The 13,002-nt window shown below is 36.3% G+C and overlaps 1 protein-coding gene across 8 annotated transcripts in view; it reads left to right on the top strand.

Moving 5' to 3' along the window:
* KLF12 (KLF transcription factor 12) overlaps positions 1 to 13,002 on the top strand; it is a 460,572-nt gene that overhangs the window by 184,840 nt on the left and 262,730 nt on the right. The window lies entirely within an intron of this gene.

Raw genomic sequence — 13,002 nt, 5'->3', positions numbered from 1 at the left:
AGGTTCTGGATCACCTTCACTATCATTATTCTGAATTCTTTTTCTGGAAGGTTGCCTATCTCCACTTCATTTAGTTGTTTTTCTGGGGTTTTATCTTGTTCCTTCATCTGGTACATAGCCCTCTGCCTTTTCATCTTGTCTGTCTTTCTGTGAATGTGGTTTTCATTCCACAGGCTGTAGGATTGTAGTTCTTCTTGCTTCTTCTGTCTGCCCTGTGGTGGATGAGGATATCTAAGTGGCTTGTGCAAGCTTCCTGATGGGAGGGACTGGTGTTGGGTAGAGCTGGGTGTTGCTCTGGTGGGCCGAGCTCAGTCAAACTTTAATGTACTTGTCTGCTGATGGGGTGGGTGGAGCTGAGTTCCCTCCCTGTTGTTTGTTTGGCCTGAGGCAACCCAGCACTGGAGGCTACAGTCTCTTTGGTGGGGCTAATGGTGGACTCTGGGAGCACTCATGCCAAGGAGTACTTCCCAGAACTTCTGCTGCCAGTGTCCTTGTCCCCACGGTGAGCCACAGCCACCCCCCGCCTCTGCAGGAGACCCTCCAACACTAGCAGGTAGGTCTGCTTCAGTCTCCTATGGGGTCACTGCTCCTTCCCCTTGGGTCCTGATGTGCACACTACTTTGTGTGTGCCCTCCAAGAGTGGAGTCTCTGTTTCCCCCAGGCCTGTTGAAGTCCTACAATCAAATCCCGCTAGCCTTCAACGTCTGATTCTCTGGGAATTCCTCCTCCCGTTGCTGGAGCCCCAGGTTGGGGAGCCTGATGTGGGGCTCAGGACCTTCACTCCAGTGGGTGGACTTCTGTGGTATAAGTGTTCTACAGTTTTTGAGTCACCCACCCAGCGGTTATGGGATTTGATTTTATTGTGATTGTGCCCCTCCTACCATCTCATTGTGGCTTCTCCTTTGTCTTTGGCTGTGGGTATCGCTTTTGGTGAGTTCCAGTGTCTTCCTGTTGATGATTGTTCAGCAGTTATTTGTGATTCCGGATGCACTCGCAGGAGGGAGTGAGCGCATGTCATTCTACTCCGCCATCTTGAACCAGTCGAACCTCAGGCTCTATTACTACTTGGGTTTCCATCCTAATCACAGAATGCAATGTTTTCCTCCCATCTCTGATTGCGGACCAGGATCTTCTTGCCAGTTCTCCTGGATGTTAGCCCTTACCAAGCAAGGAACCAGATTTTAGCATCTGTGTGGTACCTGGATTCTTTTTTAAATAGTAATAGCTTGAAGAAATGTAAGCTTAGTATGCTCTATCAAATGAGTATGTTTAGATAACTAGTTTTACCATTTCTATATTGTTTCTGCTTTGGCAGCTTATTTTCTGCCAAAATAATTGAAACTTGCCCAATCGGGTATTTTAAAATGAAAACTATATATCTTGGTGCTTATTGTATTATACCAAGGACTAAATCATCACAAAACTTTTCCGTATAGAGAAATAGAATTATTTTGTTGAACTCTTTTTAAAATTAAAGGATAATTGGTAGAAAGAAACATTCTAACCATAAGCTCTTTTTTAAAAAATTTATTTATTTAAATTTATTTATTTTTGCCTGCATTGGGTCTTTGTTGCCGCGTGCGGGCTTTTTCTAGTTGCGGCGAGCGGGGGCTACTCTTTGTTGAGGTGCGCGGGCTTTTCATTGCGGTGGCTTCTCTTGTTGCGGAGCACAGGCTCTAGGCATGCAGGCTTCAGTAGTTGTAGCATATGGGCTCAGTAGTTGTGGCTTGCGGGCTCTAGAGCGCAGGCTCAGTAGTTGTGGCACACGGGCTTAGTTGCTTCATGGCATGTGGGATCTTCCTAGGCCAGGGGTCGAACCCATGTTCTCTGCATTGGCAGGCAGATTCTTAACCACTGCACCACCAGGGAAGCCCAGAAAGAAATATTCTAAAAACATTGTTGAGTGACCTGTCCTATTTGTTAGAAGTAGTAAGACTTACTACCTAAAACTATTTTTTTCATGTTTATATAATGCGTTCAAGAATTGGAAACAGATTGAAAAGTTAAGGTTAGTCAAGGCAGAGTGATGTGACTCAAAATCTCCAGTTGTTTTTCCCCCTGGACATTTTTCAGGGACATGCAAATCGAAGTCATATATATATATTATAGATATAACTTATATACAGACACACTCAGACGTACATATACTTACATCCTTCTATCTTCTGGCATAATAATGACAATTTTATTGCTTTATTCAACTGCATTTTAGTCTTATATATAACAAATACACTGTGTAACAAATTTCTTTACTGCCAGGAGAAAAATGATTAAATGCAGAATGATATATTTGCCCCACATTGCCTCATATTTCAGATGATTAACCAATCCCTTCTATTGGTCTTGACAAAATGTGTTTATAATTAATGTAAAGTAATAGACTAGCATTTGAATCACTGTTATAAGTATGCTTAACTGATATAAAGTAGTGTGGGAGACTGGTCTAGTTCTTCACACCTCTTATGATAGTACCTTGCAACTTTTGATAGTTTTATAGACTATGTAGTAATGGTTGCCTTTAGGAATCATTATTCTTTTCTATGTATAAATATTATTTCTGATGTCCTCTGAATGAAGTAAGAAATGCGTGTTTGAGCTGCCCATTTATTTTTTAACTGCTTTTTGAGACCACTTTAAAGAATGTATTCTTTTTTAATTAAAAAATGGAATTTGTGATTAAACATACAGCAGAGAATTTTTTTTATTTAATAAACTTATTCTTAGAGCCACTTTAGATTCACAGCAAAACTGAGCGGAAAGTGTAGAGTTCCTGTGTACCCCCTGTCCCCACTCATGCACAACCCACACCACAAGGTATATTTGTTACAATAGATGAACCTACACTGACACATCATCATAACCCAAAGTCCACAGTTTACATTAGAGTTTGCTTTTGGTGCTGTAAATCCTGTGGGTTTGGACAAATGTGTAAGTGCCATGTGCTCACCATCTTAGTATCATATAGCAATAGAACAGTTTCACTGCCCTAAAAATCCTTTATGTTCTCCCTGTTCATTCCTCCCTCCCCCTTAACTCCTAGCAACCAGTTATCTTTTTGCTGTCTCTGTAGTTTTACCTTTTCTGGAATACCATATAGTTGGAATCATGCAGTATATAGCCTTTTCAGATAGCTTTCTTTCACTCAGTAATATGCATTTAAGTTTCTTCTATGTCTTTTCATGGCCTGTTAGCTCTTTTTAGTGCTGTTTAATATTCCACTGTCTGGATGTAGCACAATTTATTTATTCACCTACTGAAGGACATCTTGGTTGCTTTTAAGTTTTGTCAGTTATGAATATGACACTACTATAGACATCCGTGTGTAGGTTTTTGTATGGACCTAAATTTTTAATTCATTTAGGTGAATACCAAGGATTGTGATTGTGGATACTATAGTAAAAGTATGTTTTGTTTTGTAAGAAATCCCTAAACTATCTTCTAAAGTGGCTGTACCACTTTGCATTCCAAACAGCAATGTATCAGAGTTCTGTTGCCACACATTCTTTCCGGCATTTGATGTTGTCAGTGTTGTGGATTTTGGCCATTCTAATAGGTGTGTAGTGGTATCTCATTGTTTCAATGTGCATTTCTTTAATGATATATGATATTGAACATCTTTTCATATGCTTAATTGCCATCTGTATATCTTCTTTGGTGAGGTGTCTGTTAAGGTCTTTGACCCATTTTTTAAGCAGGTTGTGTATTTCCTTATTGTTGGGTTTTAAGAATTCTTTGTATATTTTGGGTAAGTCTTATATCAGATGTGTTTTTTGCAGGTACTTTCTCCTATTCTGTGGTTTCTCTTCTCATTCCCTTGAATGAAACTTAATGAAGTCCAGCTTATGAATTATTTCTTTAATGGGTCGTGCCTTTGGTGTTATATCTATAAAGTTATCTCCATACCCAGTGTCATCTAGGTTTTCTCCTATCCTGTCTTCTAGGAGTTTTATAGTTGGGTATTTTATATTTAGGTCTGTGATACATTTTGAGTTAATTTTTTGTGAAGGGTATAAGGTCTGTATCTAGGGTCATTTTTTTTTTTTTTTTTTTACATGTGGATGTCCAGTTTTCCAGTAGTGTTTGTTGAAAATACTGTGTTTTCTCTGCTCAGTTGTCTTGCCTTGCTCTTCTGTCAAAGATAAGTTGCCTATATTTATGTGGGTCTATTTTTATGCTCTCTATTCTGTTCCATTGATCTACTTGTCTGTTCTTTTGCCAATACCACACTTTCTTGATTACTGAAGCTTTATAGTAAGTCTTGAAGTTGGGTATTGTCAGTCCTCTGACTTCGTTCTTCTCCTTCAATATTGAGTTAGCTCTTCTAGATCTTTTGCCTATCCATATAAATCTAGAGTCAGTTTGTCGATACCCACAAAATAATTTGCTAGAAGCTTGATTGGGATTGGATTTAATCTAAAGATCAAGTGGGAAAAACTGGTATCTTGACAATATTAAGTGTTCCTATCCATGAATATGGGGCATTTCTCCATTTATTTAGTGCTTTGATTTCTTTTGTCAGAGTTTTGTGGTTTTCTTCATGTAGACCTTGTACATCTTTTGTTAGATTTATCTCTGTGTTTAATTTTGGGGAACACTAATGTAAATGATAATATGTTTTAAAATTCAAATTGACTTGTTTATTGCTGGTATATAGGAAAATGATTGACTTTGTATATTAACCTTGTATCTTGCAACCTTGTAATAATTGTTCATTAGTTTCAGGAGTATTTGGTTGATTCTTTGGAATTTCTACATGTAATTTATGAGCAATGATAGCTTTATTTCTTTCCAGTCTGTATACCTTTTATTTCCCTTTCTTATCTTTACTAGATCATGAGCTAGGATTTCCAGTATGATGTTGAAAAGCAGTGGTGAGAGTTGACATTCTTGCCTAGTTCCTAATCTTAGTGCAAAGCTTCTGATGTCTCATCATTAAGTATGATGTTAGATATAGGCTACTTGTAGATATTTGTATAAGTCAGGGTTCTCCAGAGAAATAGAACCAGTAGGATACATATATAGCTAAGAAGATTTGTTATGAGAATTGTCTCAGACAATAATGGAGGCTGAGATATGCCACATTATGCCATCTGCAAGCTGGAGAACCAGGAAAACTGTGGATATAATTCAGTCCACGTCTGAAGGCCTGAGAACCAGGGGAGCTGATGGTGTTAAATCCTGGAGACCAAAGGTTGAATAACGAGGATCTCTGATGTCTCAGAGCAGGAGAAGATGGATGTCCCAAATGAAGGAGAGAGAGAGAGAATTTGCCCTTCCTCTGCATTTTTGTTCTGTTTGGACCCTCAGTGGATTGGTTGATGCCTGCCGACATAGGTGAGGGTGGATCTTCTTTACTCAGTCTGCTGATTCAAATGCTGATCTCTTCTGGAAACATCCTCATGGGCATACCTAGAAATAATGTTTTACCAGCCATCTAGGCATGCTTTTTAGTCGAGTCAAGATGACACATAAAATTGACCATCACAATGTTCTTTGTCAGGTTGAGGAAGTCCCCCTCTAATCCTAGTTTACAGAGAGTTTTTATCATGAATGAGTATTAGATTTTGTGAAATGCTATTTTTGCATGTATTGGTATGATCATGTGATTTTTTTCTACTTTAGCTTGTTGATGTGAGGGATTGTTTTCATTGATTTTCTAGTTTTGAATCAGCCTTACATACCTTGGATAAATCCTACTTGTCTGAGGTGTATAATTCTTTTTATACGTTGTTGCATTCATTTTGCTAATGTTCTGTTGAGAATTTTGACAGCTGTGTTTATTAGAGAGATTGGTCTGTAGTTTTCTTGAAATGTTTTTGTATGGTTTTGGTAATATGGTAATACTGGCCTCAGTGAGTTAGGAAGCCTTCCCTCTGATTCTGTCTTCTGGAAGAGGATAGAAAATTGGTATAATTTCTTCTTTAAATACTTGGTAGAATTCACCAGTGTACTTATCTGGACCTGGTACTTTAAGTTTTGAAAGGATAACTATTAGGTATAAAATAAGCTACAAGGAAACATTGTACAACACAGGGAATATAGCCAATATTTTATAGTAACTATAAATGTTTTATAGTTTTATAATAATATAAATTATTAAAATTAATTAAAATATTAAATTAAAAATTTTAATTATAAATTATATAGTTTTATAATAACTATATATAACTATAATAACTATAACTACACCTTTAAAAATTGTGCAATCACCTGTAACATATAATATATATGGCGATATACTTAAATAAAAACAAAAACCAAAACAAACAAAAAAAACAGCAAAAAATTTTTTTCTTTAATGGATACAGGCCTATTCATATTGTCTGTATCTTCTTGTGTGGGTTTTGGCAGATTGCATCTTTCAAGGTAGTGATCTGTTTCATCTAGGTTATCAAATCTGCGGGTATAGAATTGTTCATAATATTCTTTTATTCTTTTGTCGTCCGTGGGATCTCTTTTGCTTCTGATATTATTAATTTGAGTCTTCTCTCTTTTTCCCTTAGTTAGCCTGGCTAGAGGCTTACCAATTTTATTCATCTTTTCAAAAACCAGCTTTTGGTTTTGTTGATTTTCTCTATTGATTTCCTGTTTTCAATTTCATTAATTTCTGCTCTAATATTTATTATTTCTTTTCTTCTGCTTACTTTGGATTTAATTAGCTTTTCTTTTAGTTTCCTAAGGTAGAATGTTCGATTATTGATTCTTTATATTTCTTTTTTTATAATACATTCAGTGCTATAAATGTCCCTCTAAGTACTTCTTTTGCAGCATCTGACAAGTTTTAATAAGTTGTATTTTCATTGTCATTTAGTTCAAAATGTTTTAAAATTTCTCTTGAGATTTCTTTTTTGACTCATTTGCTGTTTAGAAGTGTGTTATTTTGAATTCCCAGCTATCTTTCTGTTACTGATTTCTAGTTTAGTTCCAATGTGGTCTGAGAGTAGACATTGTAAGATTTCTTTTTTAGAAACTAATTAAGGTGTATTTTATGGCCCAGGATATGGTGTATTTTCGTGAATGATCCATGGGAGCTTGAAAAGGATGTGTAATCTACTGTTGTTGGATAAAGCAGGCTACAGTATGAATTATATCCAGTTTATTGATGGTGCTGTTGAGTTCAGCTATGTCCTTACTGATTTTCTGTTTGCTGGATCTGTTCATTTCTGATACAGAGATGTAAAGTCTCCAACTGTAATGGTGGATTCATTTATTTCTCCTCGAAGTTTTATCTATGTTTTTGTCTTGCATATTTTGACGTTTTGTTAGACAAATACATGTTAAGGGTTGTTATGTCTTCTTGGAGTATTGACCCCTTTATCATTGTATAATGTCCTTCTTTATCCCTGATAACTTTCCTTGCTTTGAAGTCTGATCTGCTTGAAATCATATAGCTACTTATGCTTTCTTCTGATTAATGTTAGTATGGTATATCTTCCTCTATCCCTTTACTTCTAACCTATATGTCTTTATATTTAAACTGGGTTTCCTATAGACAACATATAGTTGGGTCTTATTTTTTTGATCCACTATGACAAACTCTGTCTTAATTGGTGTATTTATATTATTAATGTGTAAAGTAATTATTTCAGTTGGATTAATATCCACCATATTTGTTATTATTTTATTTATTGCCATTGTTCTTTGTTTTTGTCTTTCACACTTTTTCTACCTTTTGTGGTTTTAACTGAACATTTTATATAATTCTGTTTTCTCTCCTTTCTTAGTATATTGGTTATATCTCTTTTTTTACTTTTTTTAGTAGTTGCCCTAGAGTTTGCAATATACATTGATGACTAATCCATGTCCACTTTTAAATAACACTGTCCTGTGTCATGGATAATGCAAAGTACCTTATAATAAAAAAAATATTTCTGATTCCTCTCTCCTTTGTCTGCCCATAAAAGGCATTCCTCATTTCTGTTACAGTGTTTTTGATCACTTGTATTTCTTTTTGAGTCTTTCTCAGCATTTCCATTTCTCTACTTACATTACTCATCTGTTCTTCCATGTGTCTACTTTTAAAATTGAAGTTCTTAGCATATTAATTGTAGTTTTTAAAATTCCTGGTCTGGTTATTTCAACATTCCTGCCACATCTGACTCTGGTTCTGATGTTTGTTCAGTCTCTTCAAACGGTGTTTTTTGCCTGTTAGTATGCCTTGTAATTTTTTGTTGAAAGGTAGACATGAGATACTGGATAAAATGAACTAGAGTTAAGAGGCTGTTAGTAGTTTAGTGGTAAGGTATAGTCCTTTGGTCAGGTCTTAGTCTTTTGGAGAGCCTGTGCCTCTCAGCTGTGTAATTCACCAGTGCTTCTGAGTCCTCCCCATCCCCTTACATGGGACAGGATGGCTAGAGGGGGCTGGAGTTGTGTATTCCCCTCCCTGCAGGTAGGTTAGGTGCTTATAAGACCCAGCAGGTTAGGCTTTGGTACGAGTTTCTCCTAAAGGAAGTTCTTGTTAAGAAGAATTTAGTGCTCAACATGTTTTACAAATGGAAATCCTCCCCCTGATGGAAGTATTAGAGGATTTTTCTCCAATATTCGCTGTAAGGACATGGTACGACTCCCAGAGAATAAAACTCAAAAAGTGTGGGGACACCCTATAAGTGGAGTTTTTAATTCTCAGGTTTGTCTATCCTGAGCCTCCACTAATTCTTCAGTTACAGTTCAGGTTTCTCTACCCGAGCACTGCTTCCCAAAGAGGTTTTGGTTCAGGGGCTTTTGCTCTGGCAAGTTGGGGTTCTCTGCATCCTCTTTGTCTTTCCAGTTTTTGGAACAGCAGTTTGCCTTATGACCTTACTTCTCTGATGGGTCTAACAAAAGTTGTGGTGTCTATTTATTCAGCTTTTTACTTTTTGTCATGATGGGTTGATGACTTTAAGCTTCTTAGGTGGTGGACCGGAAACTGAAAGTCCCCGAGGTTATTTTTAGTTCTTCCAAAACTGTGTTGTTAGAACCTAGTTCTTTTATTTCTTTTCCTCATAACTCTCTAGGAATTTTCTCAAATAACAATTCCAACATTGTTATGTAATCAGAGAATGTGGCCTTAACATTTAAAGGTCCAGGGAAGTGGGAGATCTACACAAAGGGCAGAGAGTATAGTAGTTTGTGGTTATTATAAGATAGAATATTTTGTTTAAAAACCTGACAAGTATAAATCTTTTCGCTCCAGTACTTTTTCAGACAAGAACAGAAAGGATTGATTTTTCCATAAGACTAAAATCTTTTAAAATACACTCACCGACTGCTCGATGTAGTGGAAAAAACAAAAATATTTGGCACATAGTTTCCTTTTTCAGGATGCTAAATTCTTAGCTCAAGATAGTAGTATAATGTGCCCATTTTTTTTTTTTTTGTGGAATCGAATAGAACTTAAAAAAGATTATAGATTTTGCAAATTAGATAGCAATGTATCATAGCTCTTTGCATAATAAAAATATTTGCAAATATCAGTTTATAGCCCACCTGAAGCAATATAACAGAATTCAGTGAGTCAATTACAAATATAACTTAGACAATAAGTTCCTTTCAATTTCACCTACATATTTTTTTAGATTTGTAGTAGTTAAATTTTAACTGCAACATAAATATACATGCAGCTCTGTGTGTGTGTGCACTTTCCTTGTTAGAAAATTGATATGACTTTTTTATACTTTATGAAAGTTAATCTAGATTAAAAACTGATTTCTCCCATCTGTTTTTCTTTTAATCTGTTTGGCTCTTTTTAACCTCAAAATTTGAATGGCCAATTATTTCTTTTAATTACACAGATAATATATGAAATTCATAAAAAGTGAGAAAATTTGTCAAAACGTGTGAAGAAAATCAATCCATGTCTTGTCAGGTCCAATTCTGAAATGTATATCCTTTTAGCTCTCTCTCCTCCCTCTCCCCCTCCCTCCCATTCTTCCTTCCTTCCTTCCCCCCACCCGACTTTTCTCTCTGTCTATCTCTCTGTTATAAGCATTGTTTTTAAAGGTACAGGAACATATTCTGCTGTCATTTCTTTTTCGCTTAATTATGATCATTCATCTACTTTAAGACAGAAAGCTGCATATCATAAATTTAATGAATAAATATTATTCACTGGTTTGTATGTCCCATAATCCATTCAACCAATTACCTGTGGTTTGGCATTTAGATTGATTCCTTTTGGTTCTTTTAATACTACAAGCAGGACACTGTTGCACATGCCTAAGTATGTGCTTGTTCAGTTATTTTCTTAGAATAGCATTTTCTGTTAATTTCATTATTTTTACCAGGACACTAGTAGGCCTTGATGTTTCTCTTCCATTTGTGTATCTCCAGCTTTTTTTAGTTTAGTAGGCTTTCAAGTTAGTGTTAAAAGAAACACCTACATTTTGCAGTATCTGAGGCTGTTGTTCCAGTAATTTCATGCGTTCAAAAGGTGGTAATGGGTCATCATGGTTCGATCTTTAGGAATAAACCATGTAGTTATGAGCAAGATAAACTTTACCTTTTTTTTTTTTGTCCTTTTAAAATCTAGCAGAGATATTTTTGTTTTTAAAGATAGCATTTATCTGATATTGTGTTGAAAAATACTGTGCCTAAAATAAATCTCTTTATTTTTAATCCAAATAACCATACATGCTCATTGTATATTATGTAAATTTATTATATATATTATACATATAGTACATAATCATATACATGTGTTATATATAGACACATATAGAATATGTAACCATATGTAATATGTAACCGTATATAATACTTAAACTGCTTTATAAGTCACTTTTAATTCTTATGTACTAATATACTTAATTTATTATTTTTCCCTTATTTGACCCTTTTTGCTTAAAATGAAGTCAAATTTTCTAAGGCTTCCTTGTGACCTTAAATTTTATCTACCATCAGAGATCAGGGAAGTTTTCCCTCTGATCTGGCTAAGTTGAAGTTAGTTAAGCCTTAGACTTGGTTAGGGGAATATTTCCCCTCTGTCCCAAGATGCCTCTGGCAACAGAGTGGAAGAAGGGTGTAGCAAGACTGTCACTTATTGGACAAAGACTAATGGGAATTGAGAGTAAAGGCTGGCTGTGATGGCTAAGGGTTCTGGTAGCACGGTTCATGAAAGGTTTCTAGCCTGAGAAGCAGGGTTGATTATGAAGTCATTCCTTGAGGGACAGTTCATTAAGCAGAGTAAGATTTTGCTGTTCCCTCCCTCCTTCCCTCCCTCCTTCCCTCCCTCGCTCCCTCCCTCTCTCCCTCTCTCCCTCCCTCCCTCTCTCCCTCTCTCCCTCTCTCCCTCCCTCCCTCTCTCCCTCTCTCCCTCTCTCCCTCCCTCCCTCCCTCCTTTCCTTCCTTCCTTTTTTTGGGAAGGGGTGTATGGAGATCAGAGATACTGTATTTGGTTTGGATTTGTAAATCGTGACCTACTCAAGGAATGTCCAGTTGGAGATGTTGACCAGTCAGTTGGAATATAGTCTTAAGTAAAAGAAGTCAGAGCTGAAAATACAAAGTTGGGTCCCAGCAATTAGTTGCTGCCATTTGGTTGACCGATTATATCACCTGCCCCTTTTTCAATGGAGACACAACTGTAGGTGGGTGAATTCTTCATTTTACGGGGATGACTCCTGCACTGAAGAATTTTAGCATCCCCGGGCATTAAAGGCCAGTGACACTCTTCCAATTCTGTGATATTCAAAACTTCTCACTTCTCTACCCACCCTGACCCTACCCCAGTTCCCAAAAGGATTGGGTAGAAGCTGGAGGGAAGATCATGATCCCAGTAGAGGTTGAGGTCTATTGAAGTGATGGCATAGAACGACTTTGTCCAGTAGGCGTGGAATGAAATCCATATGTGTAGTTCTGAATTTTCTAGTAGACACATTAAAAATTAAAAAAATAACTTTAATAATATATTTTATTTATCCCAATGTAACCAAAATATCATTTCAACCTGTAATCAATTAACAGTTAATGAGATGTTCCGCATTCTCTTTTTCATATGAAGTTTTCCACATCCAGTGTGTATCTTATATATAAAAAGCACCTCTAAATTTGGACTAGTCACATTTCAGCTGCTCCATAGCTGCATATAGCTAGTGGCTACCCAGGCACCATAGGTGTAGACTGTGTGTATCCTAATGGAAGTGAATTTGTGGTTTGCCTTTCCAGCATGTTCTCCCACCTTCTAAAAAGAAGTCCTTCTTTTATTCCTATGACTCTGAATCAGCAGTGAGATGCTCTAAGAACCTACTAGCCCTCACAGATTTTCATTTTTTCATGAGAAGGCACCCTTCCTCTTCTTCTTCAGCAGGGATATTGTGGCAGTTTAATTTACATAACCTGGGTTATGATTCAAATTTGTTTGTTTGGTCCAGTACAACTAGATGGAACTAACTCCTGTAGTTCTACAAGGGTGTGTTGAATTCTATGTTACTTAAAAGGTAACATTACTAACACAATTGAAAAAATATAGACAGGTTTATATTTCAGTTCATAATTGTGAAATACTTTGTTCTTGATAGAGGGGTCAGTCCTGGTTTCCATGAGAAAAGCCACGTATCCGTCATCCAGCAAATTAGATACAACGCCAAGAATGAAAACTTTATCTTCTAGTTTCTTATTGAAAGTTAAGTCAGCATATTCATTTAGGTGATTCCAATTTCTTACTTTGGGGGTTTTCTAGGCTAATTTGGTAGATACTCACTGGCCATGTCTAGGAATGAGGTGAGAGATCTCCCTTGAGTTGTTATATTAATATTGAAATCCCTATAGGTTTCTTTCAGTTGCCGTAGATTGAACTAATGAGCAAATTCTTGCAGCTCTTTTCTGGAATTTTTGCCCTTGTTTAGTGGGAAAATTTGGCTATGCAGAAAGAGGAGAAGAAATTCGAACAAAATAGTAAAGCCATCTTGTAAAATGTTTCTCATTTCCCAGTAAGGTGTATTTTGAGGTAAACTATAAATATTCTTTATAATCAGATATTATTTTCTTTTAATATTCAGGTTGTATCTATACGCTTGGGCAATATAATTC

This window comes from Eschrichtius robustus, chromosome 18 (assembly GCF_028021215.1).
Source record: "Eschrichtius robustus isolate mEscRob2 chromosome 18, mEscRob2.pri, whole genome shotgun sequence".
NCBI classification, from domain to species: domain Eukaryota; kingdom Metazoa; phylum Chordata; class Mammalia; order Artiodactyla; family Eschrichtiidae; genus Eschrichtius; species Eschrichtius robustus.
This window is presented reverse-complemented; position numbering and strand designations above follow the sequence as displayed.